Genomic DNA, 18721 nt, shown 5'->3' on the forward strand with positions numbered 1-18721 from the left:
ATCAGTTCTGAGAGGTCTCTTGTTTCCGCCACCGTTTCCGCTGGAGAGACATCCAGCGCTGTGTGAGACTGTGTGGAGCAGATTGGGTGAGTTAAGAGAGGAGGATAAAAGCACCAATGCGAATCATCTTGTTGACACAGACTCGAAAGCGTGAGAGATGAGGAGGCGGCGCACTCTGACAGGCACTGACTGACAAGTCTGCCTCTAAGTGTTGTTTATAGTCAAGGTAAGGTTGAGCTCTTTTCCCCAAAGTAAAAAGAAGTAACTTTTTTGAGCAGGAAAAACAGGGATTTCACTCAATTTTCACTTTTTCCTCATCTTTAAATGGAAAACTCTTATTTCCCTTAAAGACCCACTCCAGTGTAAATGTTTTTTTTGATGCAATAATTTTCTGATAATGGAGGACGTATATAAAGAAAATTAAGCATAACATTGCACTTTTTAGTATAATTCTTTATGTGTCAAGAGAATTTGTGACATAGGAAGTCCGCTAGTTGGGCCAGACGCTCATACGTCTTCGTTTTGTCCCAGATTGCTTCTGATTCGCCGTTTTTGTTGCACTGCTAATGTTAGCTTGGAGATGTGGGGGCTGTAAGCTAGCAGGAGAACGTGTAAACCACTTGCTCAGTTATGAGGTTGTTCCGCATCAACAGTTCAGTATCATTTTCTGTAATATACACCAATCAGTGCTGTAAGCTAGTGGGGGAGTATGTAAACAAAGAGCTCTCAGCAATTGGGAGGAAAAGGGGGCAGGGTTGCTGCATGCCAACAGTCACGTCCACAACTTGAACAATGAACTACTGCCGCTCCACAGAAACTGTCGTGTTTGTTCAAGCGTCAAATGTCTATTTGAATGCACGTTTCGACTTCAAACGTCATTATGCAAGTTTTCAGCCTCTACGTACAAAACACAACACCACCGAACATGAATTAAAAGTTTAACTAGTTGAACTTTGACCAATCAGGGACTAAGATTCATTAGTAATGAATGGGTAGCTCCTTTTTTAAAAACACAGAAAATTGTGAAGCATTTGAAAACTGATCTTTTAGAGGAAATTAATAGTTGCGGTTTGCGCCCAGACGGAATTCCATGACACCAACTCAGTCATATATCCGATAGAAATGGAAAATCTCAAACCTCGCCTAACGTTACTAAACACGACATGATGTTATAGCATGACTGTAAAAATAGTAAAAACTGCTCCGTATTCATCCAATCACACAAAATAACAAGAGGATTGAAACACAAACAACACATTACGCAGACTAAGATTTATTTTTGCACAAACATCCATATTAACACAAAATTAGCATGAATACATGTATTATTATACCCTGTATACAGTCTATGCAGACCCTCACATGAATACAGATTACACACACATAGACTGTACACATGACCATGTATTCTACCTGCATACAAATGTCTGTGTTGGTGCAAAGGTGAGGAGGCATCTGTGCTCAGGTGTTTACTGAAATGTCAGCAGCAGACAGTGAAGCTACGATGGCAGTAGGGCCCCCCAGGAGGGAGAAAAAGGCAGAGCGAAATCCACCGCCGACCGGCAGTAGCCCAGGCAGAGACACCCGACCCCCAAAGCAAGGGACCCCAACCGACTAAGAAGCCCCAGACGAGGGGTCTGTCATCACCTCAGGGTCTTGATCCCCGACCCATGAGACAAACAGGGACCACCCAGAAGGTACTCGTGATCCTCTAGGTAATAAGTCCATGCATTCATATACATATAAATGTGAAGTGTGTATGTACTACGTATATACTTGTGAAGTGTGTATATACTTCCTGTGTACTCATAAAGTGTGTATGTATTACCTGTGTACTCATAAAGTGTCTATGTACTACCTATTCACTTGTGAAGTGTATATGTATTACCGAAGTACTCGTAAAGTGTGTATGTACTACCTATATACTCTTGAAGTGTGTATGTACTACCTATGTACTATGTACAACAAGATGAAAAAAACACAACAAGATGACAAAAGCCACAACACTACGACATAAGTTTAAGCACAATGACAAAAATGGAACCACAACGACAACACGCAACAACAAGACAGCAAAAGCCGAAGCACAAGGACAAAAGCCACAACACGATGACACAAGTGGAAGCACGACAACAATAGCCACAACACAACAGAAGTGATTCCCAACGAAAATGAAAAACAAACATTTTTTTTTTATAAATGTTTCATCCAGTTTTAAACTATCAACACTTCAAAAGCTTCGCTGCCCCGGGTCTGGCAGAGGAAGCGAGCGCCACCACCCAGTGTCCGGCTAAGCTAGCATACGCCATTGGCCCGACGGGGGTTGGCTGCCCTGCTAAAAGAGAGCCCTGGTCGTAGCAGCATCTTAAAAAAAAAAGTCTGTTATCAATATCTGTTGGGAAACACTTCCATTATATTGTAGCTTTGTCGTTCTTCAGCTTGTGTCTTGTGTTGTGTCTTTTGGGTTTATGTGAGCTGTGTCGGCCACCATAGTTTTATATAAATGGGAGATAAAATCTTGTTGATTTAAACGATTTAAACCCACCTGACTTATTTTACAATATAGTCAAATCTGGGTTTGTGGTACCATGTCAAGGTTTTCATGTCCACACTTCATCCAAAAGCTCAAATTCTTGGATTAATGAGGCCTGTGAAAGCTGTGGACATGAGAGAGCTGGTTCGTTAAATGAAATTATGGGATGCATGAGTGTGCACATCAGGTGAAAGTGACCTAAACTCCTTACTAAAAGCTTAAAAATAACAATGAATAATGTCAAACGTGATAAAAACCTCATATTATTCTACATTAATATGAAACAAAAAAATCCTACTAGCAGCTTCTCATCAAGGGTTACCATTTCATGATGAGCATAAAATCTTCATATTTTGTTTTTTCTAACTGCAATAATACAGAGGAAGTACTTCAGGGAACCATTTGGGTCTAAATAGCTTGTCGACCCGCTGCTTCGCTGTCTGTGCCGAAGTCTCCGGCTTTTGTTTTGCGCCTTCTTCCTTCCCGTCGTCGTACCCGCAAGTTTCATTTGTATGTTTAATCGTCTTCTCTCCTGATGGGCGTCTCCGCTCTCACGCCGGGGTTCGGCGGAACATTCGTCGCTTAGGAAGCTTCCCAGCTGAGAGAAATGATGCAGAAATGTGTCAGTGGAAGGGGAAGATGGGATCTCCGAAGGTTGAGGGAGGAGAGGGGAGCTTTAACACCGACTTTATTATTCTTTTAGGCATAAAAAACAAGTGGGATGAAGACAGAACTAACATCTCTTCCCTTTTTGAATTCCAACTCTATCATTAAAAATTGAATGCTTCCTTTAATTTTTTAGATAATAATTTCTAGTGCTTTGAAATTTTTGTGCAAAAATGAATATTTTTTTCCAAGTTTTATAGTTTAAATATATTTTTACATATAATATAAGACTAAACTACCTTACCTATTTTAGTAGAAAATGCAACTTCTTTTTAGACAATACATTTCAAATATCTTGAGTCATTTGATCTTATTTTGTAATATTTTTAGTCAAAACCTTTTTAATATAAAAATTTAAGATATGGCTCATAACTTTTTAAGAGTTGGTTTATTTAATACTTTTACTTTATTTTTTAGGGTATAAGTTGAGGTTTTTCCGCATTAAAACATCTTATTTTAACTCATATTTAAGTGTGACTCATATTTACTTGTAATTTGGACAATTTTATCTTAAAAAAGTGTAATTCTAGTCTTAATCTGGACTGGACTGGAAGGACCAAACCGTTTTTGGAAATTTTTTTTGAGTTTTTGAGTGAAAATTTTACTCAGAATTTGCACACATTTAGTACCTTTAGTATTTAGTAAGATACATTTTTTTGAGTTTGTAGTTTTTGTAGCGCCTTAAGTATTATCAGTGAGCTACTTGGTGAAAAAATATTGGTCTTATAAATTGTAGATTACAAACTTGGTTGGCGTAGCGAGCTTGCAAAAATGTTAAAATGTAAATTCCTGTAGAGTCCTTGGCTCAAACTGAACAAAATAATGTGATATACAATATGAACATATCAGGAATCTGGGCGTGGTAAGAGAAAAAACTTTTGTTGCCAAGGAAATAAAAAAAATTACTTCTACAAATTCTTCTAAAAATGACATAAATCTGTTCGTCACCTCTAGGCGACCAAAAAATAACATGGTTGCTATGGAGATAAAACCAACAGAAAAGCCACTATTTGGGGAAAAAAAAGTTTCTTTCATGAATTTGTTATGGAGATCTCTTACCAGGGTGGCAGGGGCAAAGACGTAGAGCCACTCACACACTGTATTAACAAACAAACAAAACACGCCGGCACGGTGGTGCAGTGGTTAGACTCTTGCCTCACAGCTAGAAGGCCCTGGCTCAAGTCTTGGCTGGGAGACCTGAAACAAACACCAACTGGGGACCTTTCTGTATGGAGTTTGCATGTTTCATAGGTTATTTTGGTTACCATAAATTGGCCCTAGGTGTACATGTGAGTGTGTATCGGATTGAGGCCCTGCGATAGACTGGCAACCAGTACAGGGTGTACCCTGCCTTCGCCCATCAGTATCCGGGTTTGGCTCCGGGACCCCATGACCCCGAAAGTGACAATCGGCTAAGAAGATGAATGGATGGACAAAACAAGGTGTTGATGTCACCCACAGAAAATGCCTTACCTCACGAAATTAAGTACTTCCTTTTTGGAACGTGAGAGGGAAGGTGTTGACATATCCAGTGATTATACAGTCAATGGGCAGGGCAATCATTGCTGTGTAAACCACTCTCACCAATCAAGAGCGAGCTTGTTGAAACCGCTACAACTTTAAAGCGGGATCAAAAGAATCTGTCAATCAAACATTGGGTGTGGTGGCCAGCAGACACTGCCTACTTTTATAACTTGTAATAGAGCAAAAACTATTTTTCTAAATGAGGCAATCAAGAATTAAAATAATAAAAAAGTAGCAGAACAAGAATGGTTATCTAAACAAATGAGAAATAGTTTATTTCTCTATAAGTCTATGAGATTTTAGCTTTTTGAAGCCGGCGGGTACTCCCTGTTTGTAACATCAAGGAGAAGGGCTCAGTCCAGTTCTTTTAAACAGTCAATGCATACAACAAGACAAACATATTTTATATTCTTTTTTTATCCTGCTTTTTCCATTGAGGTGCATTCCTTTTCTTCCTGTATAAAACCAGCTTTTACGTAACAAAACAAACAAGAGGCATGCTTGGCTCTTTATTTTTAGCTTTCTGGACCTCTGTGGGCCTCTTTTGATTTGATTAGATGTTTAGTTGTTTGCTCGCCTGCCCACCTCCTGGCTGTGAACTCCAGTCCTCCCCTGCATTTCTAAACACCAGATGTGAGGCTTGACCCCGTTTGGCATCGATTTCTTTGAAATCCTTTGAAAAATGCGGCTGACCTATAACAGCTATGTGGCACTTTCGAGTCTTCTCCTTTGCTCATTTAAAAATGTTTTTTTTTCTTCTTTCATCCGGATGCAATATTCACACGTCCTATTTTGAACGGACTCCAGAGATAACGCACAGGCGGAAACGTACAGGCGAGCAGGAGGAAATCGATGCGACAGACAGGAGCTGCTAATTGCCACTGCTAAACGATGCTTTCTAACAATACATCTGCTGCCGCTTCCGCCGCGGACGTTTGATGTTTCTCAGCTTTGCGATGAGTCCAAACGTGCCGTCGTGGCGGCTCCATATGTCGCCTGATATAAATAGTAAACTGGGTTTCAGAAACACGGATGGGGTGTTGCCAGATTAGCCTCTGTGTTTCATCTGTGTGCACGCCAAAGTGAGCTCATCTCCCTAAGCACATTATGTTTCACCCGCTTAACCTTCATCTCCATCTCCTCGTCTTCATTGTTGCACCTTTGGTAAGCACTCTTTGCCCTTCCCCTGTCATTCCACACTCCATCAGTACATATGGGGGGAGGGGGTCTCTATACTCCTGTGTGCTTTCAGCTTGTTCCTGCTCGCCAGAGTGACTCAACCTCACAAGTCTATTTGTGTCTCCTGTCTGTTCTTAGAGACTTCTTCTTGCTTTTATTTATTTTTATTATTTTTTTATATTTTCGTCTCATTTCTCATTCCCCCCGCATTGTCTCCCCGTCGAGCATCTTAACTCCCGCCGCCCCGTCCTCCTCTGACTCAACACCTCACTTTTATTTTTTCTCTCTCTTCACGTCTATTTCTGGTGACTATCCGTCTCTCCCCACGCCGGCGTCATCTCCCCCCTGCTTCTCATTATCTCCCCCTTTTCTCTGTCTCTGCTCATGTCTGCTCTGTTTGAAGGCTGGACCCGCCCACCTGCAGACGTGCACACCTGTGTGTGGATGCGCAGGCGGCCCCTCAAAGCATCCTCTAGCTGTTTGTTAGGGAGAAACAACACATTTTGATTTACTGTTTTAATATATATATGTATAAGTCATATATGTATATACATATGTACGTATATACATATTTAAATATATATATATATGCATCTACTCCGCTAAGGATTTTCCCCCATGAAAATAATTTTTATAGGGCCCCTAACACAGCTGCAAATTAGCGTTTGGCCCCTGGAATCAGCCACCTTTACGCCCCCCGCCCCTTTCGCCACCCCAGTGTATATATATATATATATATATATATATATATATATATATATATATATATATATATATATATAATATATATATATATATGTTGCCTGATATAAATAGGAAACTTTTTTTTCAGAAATACAGGCGGGGTGTTGCGCATGTGTATGTTGTATATATGCTGCGTTTAATCACATTTGTTATATTTTTTTTCACATATATGTCATGAAATGTTATTTAATGATATAATTTAATTAGACCTAATAATTGTTGGGAAAAGCTTTTTTTAATGCATTTTTATAAAAACTTTAGACATTTAGAAGCTGTAAAATATATAAATACAACTAAAAAAAGTGGCTTCATGAAGTTCTCATGTTATAACAGAGTTTTGAGGAGTATTTATTTTTTTAAGTATTGAACAATCAGGGGAAAGGATGACAAGAAGAGAACCAGAGTCTGGAGTGCTCTAATTGAACACAACTTTAAATACTTTTATGACCAATCCTAAAAGTACTTGTTTGCCCTACTTTAATATATATGTTAACATACTTTATTCCACAGTATATTGTGCAATTATCCCTTTACATACTACCTAGTTGTGGCATCGTAGCTTTGTTTTTGGGGTTTTTGGGTTTTGGGTTCTGTTAAGAAGTATGAAGAAGCTCATTGACGACATCGCAGCAGCGAAGCAGCATGTGCTGCTCTCAGGAAGAGGGACACCAAGACACTCTCTCTAAAACAAGGTAAGATGAGTTTTAACCCTCGTACTCTCTTATGGGGTCCAGATGACTCCAGCCTTACATCGACATGTTTTCTGTCCCATGATAAATGTGGACAAAGGAGGATAGGATTCTAGGTCTGCCATGGACACTGTGTTCGCGGGGTTAGGACTAGAGGACTAGAGACATTGAATACGGAGATCCGCACGGACACAGACCATTGTGAACTTTGGTTTGGTTTTTGTCAGTTATGCTTTGAGTTTTGGTCATGTTCTGTTTTGAATTGTCCCTCAATCTTATCAGTTTCAGGCTTGTCAAGATTCACAGCTGTCTTCATTTCAGTTAATTACCCTCAGTCTATGTAAGTGTCTGGTTTTCAGTTCCACCTAGTCCGGTCTGGTCTGGTTCTCTATGGTTTTTGTCATTTTTGAGTTATTGATTATTTTAAGTTTCTGCCACCAAGCCCGGTCTCCTGCGTTTGGGTCCTCCGCCATCAGGTCTTAACACCCCTACCCCCGCAGCTGAAGAATGACCGATCCATGCTCATCAAAAAAACACTTCTGATCATGCTTTGAAAAACATTTATTTAAAAACCATTGGCTCAACAGTACGATTATTTTTTTTGTTGTTATTCATAACTGCAGCGTATTTTCTGTAATCATCTATTCTAATGAATTAAGAGTCAGGCTTCAATAAGCAATGCTTCTGCCTGCCACCTTTCAAACATGGATATAAGACATAGCACACCCATTGTCAATTGTGATAATGCAGATGTGACTGTAACATATAACGTTATGTATAAATTATCATGTTTGAATAAACTACAGATCACTTTATGACACAGATGAGGAGTGTCCTTCTGTCTCTCCATGGCTTAAAACCAGGAGTTTGTGCTTCCTTTATCATCACCTACTCCAGATGATTTTTGTCTTCAGCAATTACCTTCTTCAGCATGTGAGGATTATTTTTTTTGGCCGCTTCTAAGTCAGCTGATGCCATTTCTCCATGCAGGGGCATATATAGAGGAGGGGGGTAGCTGACGGGCACTGCGGAGGGGGCTCCGATGTACGGATATACACCAAAGCAGCGTAGCACTTCCTTTGTACGCAAAAATTTCATCCAGGTGTCTTGAGTTTTCTGAGTTTTGTGTCGAGAGTCACTTTACTAAAAAAAAAAAAAAATCAGTGAATAAATGAAACCGCGAATTAAGAAACACGAATACAGAACACTATATATATATATATATATATCACATATAAAAATATTATCTGGGTATTAAATATGTATATACATAGTGTATATAATTTATATACAACTGCTAGTAAAGAATCCCTTTCCTGAAAGGCTTTTTCTCCTCGTGTGAAAAAGGATTGATATAAATGGACTAATGATTGTAGGAATCAGACACAGCCTTTAATGTGTTTTCTTTTTTTCCATCGTCTCTTTAAGCTACAAACTTAGTAATGATCCTCGTTTAGTGGCACTCCTCCAGAAAAATGCTGCTGCATTCCAGCGCCCTTTTTTTTCCTCGCCTCCATCACCTTGTGAAACACCACATTCTGCAGTCATCAGGGGGATGCGATCATATTTCAGAGAGCGGCTATTTATAACAGCTCTGTTCGAACTCTGGAAGAATCTGTTTTCAGTGAAATGAGAGGCTGTTCTCCCACTGCTGAGAAGAAAAAACAGGTCAAAAAAACTGGAGCCTTTGAAATACTGCAGACTTGAAAAGTAAACACACCTAATCCTTTGGGTTCTGTTGTGTAAAACTTAATAATAAATCTGAATGAATACACAATACCAGAGAACATACAATACTGGATTGTTGTAGCATAGATTGAATGTGGCAGATTATCTGTTTAGGAGAAATTACATTTTAATTTAAAATAGGGCCAAACAAAATTCTTCAATAATTTAATGATTTAATAATCTTGTTTTTCCCTTAAACTAAAATGTTTGCATACAATTATTTGCTTTATTTAATGAAAAATTTTGGACTTTTCCATTCATTCATCTTCAGAACTAGCAGAATCCCTTTCATGGTCATAGGGTTGCTGGAGCCTATCCTAGCTATTGTTGTGTGAAGGTAGTCAGCTTGTTAGTGCTGTGATAAGTGTGTCCTCCCTGTGTTTAACCTGACTTTAAGAGACAAAGAAAATAGACAATCAGAGTAGCTTCTGTGGACATCCTACATCCTCTGTGGAACGGGCGTGGAACACCCTTGTTTTGGCTAACCCTTTAAAAATTGATTAGCCCTCCAAATGCCCCTAGAGTTGTAGGGAAGGAGAAGAATTTGGAGTGGCCATATAGTCCAAACCTATGGTACAAAGCATAATCTGTTGATTATTTTTTCAAAATAATAGTGCTGTGTTTTTATCTTTTCGGGTCAACCTTCCACCTAGAAACTCTTGAAGGAAACTTTTTCATTTTACATCAAAGAAAGACAATCCGATGGCGATCAGGTGAGAAGACGCTCAGCTTTCTCAAAACACAAGGAGACCAACGGAGACAAAGAAACCTGGAGAGCGTTAGACTGAGACACAAGAGGCCTGTCGAGCGAAATTGAAAGTGAAGTATCTGTAGTACTCGGGAAAGTACACACATCAGACAATCAGGTTAAGTGTATATCTGTGTGCCTCTCTCCTCCTTCACCTTTCGCCTCACACATCATTACCTGGAGGCTCCGCTGCCTCTCCTCCTGCCTACATTCATTCCTCCCAGCTGGACTGATGTTGGGAGTCAGATCTGCTGCTCCTCTTCACAGGTTCCAGCAGCCATGAAGGGCTGCAGCCTCCCCATCTCTTTTATTTCTCACAAACTCCCTTTGTAGATGCTCTCACTCACACAAAACAAAAGCAGCCTGACAGGAAAATATCTGTTTTTTTATACGACATCCACTTGTTTTGTCAGTTTGTTCACCCTTTGGAGCTCCTCCATGAAAAGACAAATATAATCTCTCTGTTCCTTGATGTTGTACTGTATTTTTGGTACTTTTTTACTTCTCTTTCCATCAGCCTGTACTGGTGTTTTCTTACTTTAAATGCTCTCATGTGCTGAGCTGATGGTGCATGACTATAAACAGAGAACATGCACAGAAGGCCTCCAGGGGTTTGGACCATGGACCTCCTGGACTGCTGGGAAAAATGTCCTTCTCAAAACAAGTTTTAAAATACAGAATATGAATGTTATTTGTGAAAAAAAATATACCAAAGAAACGTATGGTATTGGTCCTGGTAAGTTTTGTAAAACAATGTCCTGACCTATTAGGACAAAATGAACCTTTAAATTAGCTCAAATTTAGGTCAGATACTCTGGTAATTGTAAATATGCCTAAATATGACCTCAAAGAGAAGAGTCTTGTATCCTAAAAGTAGGTACATTTACACAGTTTCCGTCCACATATTTCTTATTTTAAGACCTACAACAATTCAATTATCCTTATTTCTAGACTGTAATCAATTTAATTTCTTAGTCACATGATCCTTTAGGGGGTTGACTCATTCGAGTCAAGCAGGTTTTTGAGTTCTCCGGGCCCTTGGAGGGTCATAGAGCAGATAGATCTATAGGGGGAACAAAGGTGTGTCTTCCAGTCTTTGCCTTCAGTTCTCTGTTTTCAGAGTTTTCGTTAGTGTGCTGATCCTAATTTTACATGGGGGCGGGGCTTTGAGCACATTGGCTACCGGGACATGTTTCCCATGATGACTCTGAATTGAAACTAAAAATAGAGAATTAATAGCAAAAAAGGGAAAAACGATAAAAAGAAAGTTGAAGGTACTTTTTTTTTTTTTTAATTGGAAACAGTTTAGTTTTCCTTTTTTTTCGTTTCAAATACATATTTTTTATTTTTTCTAATGTTTAATAATTCCTTAAAATTTTAATATGTATTTTCGAGTTAAAAACTCCTTTCACTTTTTTTTTTCAAATTTGCCAGTTTGCCAAATTTTCAATCAGTTTAAGCTCATCCATATTTGACCCCATACAACTCTACCAGCCCAACGTAAGATTCTTTACCATGGTGTCAATATACCAATACTGATACAAATGCTTACAGTACACTCTAGTAGTCGCTATTTATTTATAAAAATCACATATAAGTCGCACCTGAGAATAAACTTATACTCAGGTGCGACTGTTTTTAGTTTTTTTTTTTAGGATTTTTTATTTTGCAAAAAAATTGTGAACTACTTTTCAAAAATATGGTACAATATTTAAAAAGTCTTATAATAAACCATAAGGAGTTTTTAAAAAAAATATACTTAAGTGCTATGAGCCAAATATAACTTCTGCTTTAAAAAGTTGTTTAACATACCCAAAGAAAGATGTTTTTAATTTCTAAAAGATATAAAACCATTTTTTCCTGAAATTTTATCAGGAAGTTGGTTTATTTTATGTCAAGAGTAAAATATTTAATCTAAAAACAGGGCAAAAAAATACTGGGAATATGCTCTCCAACATTTCCTGTAACTGTTTTCTTAAAGGTTTCTCTTTTTTTCCATTCCTGTTTGAGCAAATGTGCTTCTTTGGGGAACTTTGATTCATGCGAGGAAAAGGTTTGAGGTGAAGAGGTGGATCTGGATCCTGAACGTGGAGTAGAAATTAGACTCCTCTGCCACACACATCAAGTCCTCCTCCATCACTCCACTCCTCACAGAGATAATAACATTAATAAGTCAGGCCAGTTTAAAGAAGTTCCCATTAAACTCCGGTCCTCAACTAATTTCCCAGGGTGTCGATTCCACAGGCTGCCATCATTTTTGCGAGGTGTGAAGGAATCCATTCCACTGCCGTAAACACAAAACCTCTGGGGTGAAATCCAAGCATAACACAGCAGCACGGAGACGCAGCGAGATGACTGCTTGATTTGAAAGAGAACAAATGCTCAGGGACCTGAGATTCCTGCCAATTTCAGAACGCATGCAACAATAAAATTTGATTTTATTTGTTTTCTCGGCAGAGAGAAAGAGCGAGCGTGCAAATGTTTGCGTATGATGTTGTTGGAGAGAAGTTTCCCGTGCGTTCAAGGCCCAGATGGAAGCACGATCAGGTGAGGGGCTCCTCTGTGGGCGACGCTTAGTTCAGCCAAAAAAGTGAAGGCCACTTGAAGCCGCTTCTGAGTGAACTTAATATGTTTATCTGCATGCAGGAGCGTTTCAAACGTTTCTGGTGCCCTGGGAAAGCAGACTCTGTGGGCCCCCCTTAAGCCCACCATTAATCTGTTTATAAAAAAGGATTAGCAAAAAGCTAAAAAAAAATCTGTGAGCATCAAATACGATTCTATCATAAAACAAACAATTTTTTTCCACTGAAAAAGCTACAAACAGATGATTAAATTAGATCCCGATTGATTTGTTTACCATTTCTTTATTGGAAATCCCGCTCTTGAATCTTGATCTTGATAATATGCAACTATAGAGTAAGGATTAAGGTAAAAACAATCTTAAAATTAAATCATGCTTACTGTTCTTAGTAGTTTACTCTTTGGATTATAAGACGCAAAAAGTGAAACAAAACTGTCACATTATCTGACATCACTACACTTCCCAGAATGCTTTGAGGGTCGAAGTGGCAGACAAGTTGATCGGAAGTTGTATCATTTTATCTTTGTCTCTTTACAATATTTAGCCTTTGGACACTGTAAAAAAAATGAAACATTGGATCAATTAACAAAAGTTTTGTAATTTGTTGCATTTAAAAATATTAGTTTTTATCAAATAAAAATTTAGAGTTGAGCAAACTGAACTGGTAAACCGTTGACTGAAAACGTATAATGAAACTTATGTATGAAACTTTTGCTTCTAAAGGTGGAGTAGGAGCTGCGGGAATTTCCCAGGAGGGGAGCGCAGTTGAAGAGCACGCCCGTCTGCTACGCACACACATGCGCACACACACTCACAGCGAGCCTGCATGGAGAAATGGCATCAGCTGACTCAGAACTCTAGAAAGTCTAGAAACAGACAAATATACTGATAATCGCGGAGGATAATTAATTCTGTTTAGATACAAAAATATTATCATGTTTGTCAACAGCTGTATTTTATTGTGAAAAATGTGTTATATTTTTAAAATTGACCGTTTTTTCATGTTTTTCGTGGCGTAATTTTCTGCCAGGATCGACACGGATCACAAAAATAGATCCGAATCCCTGATTGCTCAAAGTTCAACTGGTTTAACTTTTGACACATACTCAATTGTTCCACGATTTGTACGCAGAGCCCAAAAGCAGACAGAAAAACGTACATAGCAATGGGTGAACATGAGACTTTTCATTGAAAGCACGTGGAAGCGCCGTTCAGCGCCCTTGTTAACCTAAGGTGTAGTTCAAAGTGCTGCCGTCCGCCGCGGCCGGCTTGTGCAGTGCAAATGTTTCAGCGTCTGCAGTGACGTATGAGTAGCGTCATTTTCAATTCATGGAAATGCCAACCGTTTAAAAATTGAACATGGAGGAGAATTTGATAAATGCGGAATTCTATGACACCAAATCTTTCAAATATCGGAATAAAGCTGTGAAAGAAAAAGCCTGGAGCAGGATTTACGGACTTGCATCGGTTCAATATTTCGTGCCCACCGTCTTCCAATTGTACTTGTGCTAGTATTGAGTAATGGAAGTTACATGTATACCAGTAGGGTTCTCCTCTACTGGTACCATTGGTAACAGGCTATCATCGTGGTAACGCCTCAGTATCTTCTTCCTCATGAAATCTTTTTCTTTTTTTCTCTCTGTTCCAAGTCCTCATCCCTCATTTTCCTACATCTGAATTATTGCCTCCCATTTCTTGTTTATCTCTGCACCGCACCCCCCCTCCTCCCTTTCCCAGCTGTGTTTGTGCAACCCTGTCCTACATGAGTTGGCTCTAACAGCTGAGGCGCAGCCACCAATCTATTTATTAAATCAATCAATCACACCGCCACCTGCTGGCACTTCCCCACGAACGTGCGGGCGCTTGTATTCACTGGCACGTCTCTCATTTTCCTTAATGCATCATTCTGTCCTTCTGTTCCGCTTTAACCCTCCAAAGGTTTGTGGAGTAGTCGGGTCATCTTACCGCCGCAGACCAGCTGCTTCGCCCGAGTAGAAAAATCGGTGTTTCACCGGTCTGCCTGGTTGCGTTTTCCTGCATTTTGACTAGCTTGTTCCCGGTGTGCCATGATTCCGTTTGATTTGAGTCACCAGAACTGTGCAGGCAGGGAATGGAAAAAGAGAAATGCAAATTGGCAAGCAGAGCAGGGAAAGACGTTAGCTAAGTGAAGTGAACATAATCTGGCAGCCAGAACAAAATGATGCGATGAAAGATGCAGAACAAACCAAAATTAGTAAGAGGGGCTTTATTAAATAACATGGAAATCAAGCCAATTAAACTTCCATTGGTAATCTTGTTAACAAATAAAGTAGTAAATGAAATGTGGAGGAAGGACATCTATGCTTAACAAGAAACAAAATGTTAAGAGATGTGGATATAAAGGAGGTTTGTTCAAACTTCAGAGAGGTTCAGATTTGGTTCAACCACTCAACCATTTAACTATTTTAATAACACTGAATTGGAATGAACTATTTAATAAACTTTTTTTTGCATTTACATTCCTTTCTGTAGGACAGATTATTCTAAATACATTTTTTTAACCAAATTTACTGTTGATTTTTCTATTTTTTGACCCGTTCCTTCCCACTTGGCTTGTCATGGAAACGACAGCGTGTTTCGTCTGATAGTGACTCTTCATGGTGAAAAAGTATTTGAAAAAGTAATTTAGCCAATCACAATCAAGACATTGTACACAGAGTTTTTTTACGGGGCCGCACAAAATGATTTTATGAAAGGAGCCTGCAAGTCATTGGAAATTTGAAAGCGGGCCGCATTCGGGTTACAGGCCAGACTTTAGATATATTTATTTCAAAACAAGATGAGACAATGGTTAAAATGTGGTGAGACCAAGATAAGACAGAGATAAAAGCAAGATAAGACTGAGATTAGAGAAAGGTGAAAGCAAGAGAGCTTTTAGTTTTAGATTTGAGTTGATTTTAGTTTTAGCTTAGTTGATTTTAGCCCTTGTTTTACTATGTCTGTAGTAGTAAGACATGTTTTACTATGTCTTACTGTGTTTTTTATTGTTTTATTATTGGTTTTTATTACTTTTTGTGATTCTTTCAGTGAAAAGTGTTATAGAAATAAAGATATTCTATTCTGTTCTAGGAGGAAAGAGAAATAAAAGCAAGATGAAACCACAATAAGACAGAAATTAGAGGAAGATGAAAGTATGATTAGACCAAGATATTAAAGAGAGCCAGATAAGACAGATAAAAGGAAGATGAGACCAAGATAAAAGCATGATGAAACCGAAATGAAAGTATGATGAGACCAAGATCAAAGTATGATAAAACCAAGATAAGGCCTAGGTGAGAGCAAGAAGAGACCAAAATGAGAGCTGGATGAAAGCAAGATCGAATTAAGAAGAAAGCAAGATTAGACCAAGATGAGGCGAAGCCGAGAGCAAAATGAGAACTCAGTGAAATCAAAATGAGAACAAGACCAAAAGGAAACAAAACCTAGCAGAGCAAAAATAAATAAATAAATAAATACTGAAAATCCAATAAACATTGATGGCATACAAATAGAAAATATGCAATAAATACATTCCTGGGAATCATAATAGATAGTAAACTGTCAAGGAATTCCAACATTAGACACACAGATTTTACAAAAAGTCTCTCAATAAAAAACAAACCCAAATCAGTTGTTGATTGTAACACATTGTGCATGTTATACTGCTCCTTAATTCTCCCCTGCTTTAGCTTTGGTGCTGAAGTATAGGGGTATAATTATCAGTGTTCCATATATCCCATTTAGATGTTACAAAGAATATATAATAAATCAAACTGGATTTTTAGAACACAAATCATCTTTTTTACCAACAAGAAACTGAAATTACATGACTTAGTTAAATATCGCTAATTATTTTTTAAAAATATTCTATAAAGTCTTACCAATTAATATACTAACCTGTATTTCTAATCAAAGAGAAATACCACAATCTGAGGGGAGACAGAACTTTTAAATTACCATGAAAATACAAAAAAGCTTCTTTGTGTGTTGGAGTAAAATTATGGAGCAATGTCAAAGCATTCATATCTTCAAATAACTTTACAAAAATGTGGTTTGGTCTCAGTAAAGTATTTAAGGACAATGTATGTGAGTGATAGAAGTGTGAGGTTTAAGACAATGTTGTCTTTGATGTTAATGATGTGTTAAAACGGATGCATTATGAGAATGTGGGCTTGAATAAGCTTGAGTTCTCCCAAATTTTGTTAGAAATAATCTCATTCTTTGGTTTTCTATATTTTGTTGACAAGATGTTTTTCTTGATTTAAAGTATTGTTCAATTGTGCTTCCTTGCTGTGTTTTTATTGGCCTGTTGGAGAATCAAATACTTTATAATTCCACCACAACCAGAATTTGATACTCAAGGATACAGGAAATGGAAAATACAGATCATGTTAAATCCAAAACAGAACTATTATGACAGAGTTACAAATCAACAAATTAAATGAAAAACAGAAAAATACAAGGCAGTCATTTTTTATTTATTGAACAGACAAGTTTATTATTTTTCTTTATTCTTGGCTTGTCAATGACTCATAGCAAAGAATACATGACGGATGCAAGTCTAAAGAATCTAGAAATTATGAAGAGAATTGCAGCAATAATCAAAACTGCAGCGGTGAATCAAATGTCTCCATATTGATTGAATTTTCTTTGAAAGCTGCAATTGTACCACCCACTATTCACTGAGGGATTTCTTCCAGTTTTGTTATGTTTCTGGTTTACAACCTCTGCGTTTTAACTTTTTTTAAACCAAATCTGTGTGGGTAGTTTGACTAATTTAGAGATATTTTTGTATATGAAAGTTTGATGAACTGATTGTGGCATTTCGATGGAAACCTGGTCAAAGCTTTTATAGTCCTGAGTTGATCTAACAAAGTAAGTAGTTTAAGATATTTTCTGATTAATCTGACAATTTAGTCCCTGGAATTTTAAAGTCAATCCAATCATCGTTTGATCTATTTTAAAAGGGATTGTATCATGAGGATTTTTTCCCTCCTATCGATAATGTTTATTGATTCAGTATCCTTGTTAATACTTGTAAATGACCTCCAGATTCAGCCCATCACTGTTTTATTTTGTAATTCCCCCCCTTCTTTTGTATGACGTGGTTGTGGCTTTTATTTTGAAGGAACGTAAAGACGCGCTAACCGGAAGTCGTCAGCGAAGCCAACGTGAAGGCTGCATGTGCTTCGTGTCTGCCAAAACGGTTAAAAACAAGTTAAAGGTTTAAAAAACCAAAGTTTACCATATCCTATAGCACCTGGTTGATGAGGGAACAAGGTTTGTAACATTTTAAGTTTTGGCGATTTTAAGTTCTGTGTTTTCACATAATTTAACGTTGTCAGCACATTTTATTTTGCCCAGTAGGTGGCACTGTAATGCCAAGCTAATGCTGAGTCATGGTTTAAAATGATTGATAATATTAGGATTTATTTATGATTTTACAGAAAGGAAAATAATTTCATTGATAAATACGTTTGTTAAAATACAGTTACATTGTTGGATTTGCATCAGAGGTTAAAATTCTCCAAGTAATAAATGAATGGTGTAAAGTTTTAAGGTTAGAAGGTAATTAATAAAACAAAAAGGGTTGAAATGGTGAATACAACTGTAAGAGATATAAAATGTATTTGTATATTTTTCGTTGTAGCTCTTACGGTGTGTACACACACACAAGGCTGAATAAAAGGGTTGTGAACCATCAGTTTGAGAGACCATCTTTTTGACCGGGGATGCTACAATACTTTTCTATAATGTTAGTACCCACTTATGGCGTAAAGCTAGTTGTATGGTGTAAATTTTGGGCCACAAAAGGTTCTAAAATTTGACAGAAGGGCCAGTTACAAAAACGCAAACTTAGAGAAACGTTCTAGCGGTATTGGAAAGATCAAGAAACGACTGACTCTGAAAACCCTTCAAGTTCAATCTGTAGGATGCCACCAAACTGGTTGTTAAATTTCCTGAATTCCTTTGAGCCTATTGCTGCGTTTCCATTGACTATGAAATCACGCAAATTGGATTTGCACTAATATGTTTGCCTAATGGAAACACATCAATTTCGAAGCATCTCGCACTTATTTAAAAAAAAAAAAACGTTTTTGCACTTGGAGGAAGTAGTTATTGAGGCATTTTAAAATTGACATTTCGTAAAAATTGCAACGGAAACACTTTTTACCAATAAAATGAGTCACTTGACCAACGATCGGATACCACGCTTGGGGTACCACAAGAGGTTCCACAGTATCACACAACTCATCAAAAGTTAAGGATGTCGTGTGGAATTGTTGGATCCACAGTTACTCTGTAAAAAC

At 38.0% G+C, this 18721-nt stretch overlaps 1 long non-coding RNA gene across 1 annotated transcript in view; it reads left to right on the forward strand.

Annotated features, from left to right (window-relative positions):
- Positions 1 to 17565: 17565 nt before the first annotated feature.
- The window catches only part of LOC118600008, a 53133-nt gene continuing 51977 nt past the window's right edge, over positions 17566 to 18721 (forward strand). The window contains exon 1 of the long non-coding RNA XR_004949573.1: positions 17566 to 17690. This is a non-coding gene — a long non-coding RNA (uncharacterized LOC118600008). The remainder of the gene's footprint in view (positions 17691 to 18721) is intronic.

This window comes from Oryzias melastigma, linkage group LG18 (assembly GCF_002922805.2).
Source record: "Oryzias melastigma strain HK-1 linkage group LG18, ASM292280v2, whole genome shotgun sequence".
Taxonomy (NCBI): domain Eukaryota; kingdom Metazoa; phylum Chordata; class Actinopteri; order Beloniformes; family Adrianichthyidae; genus Oryzias; species Oryzias melastigma.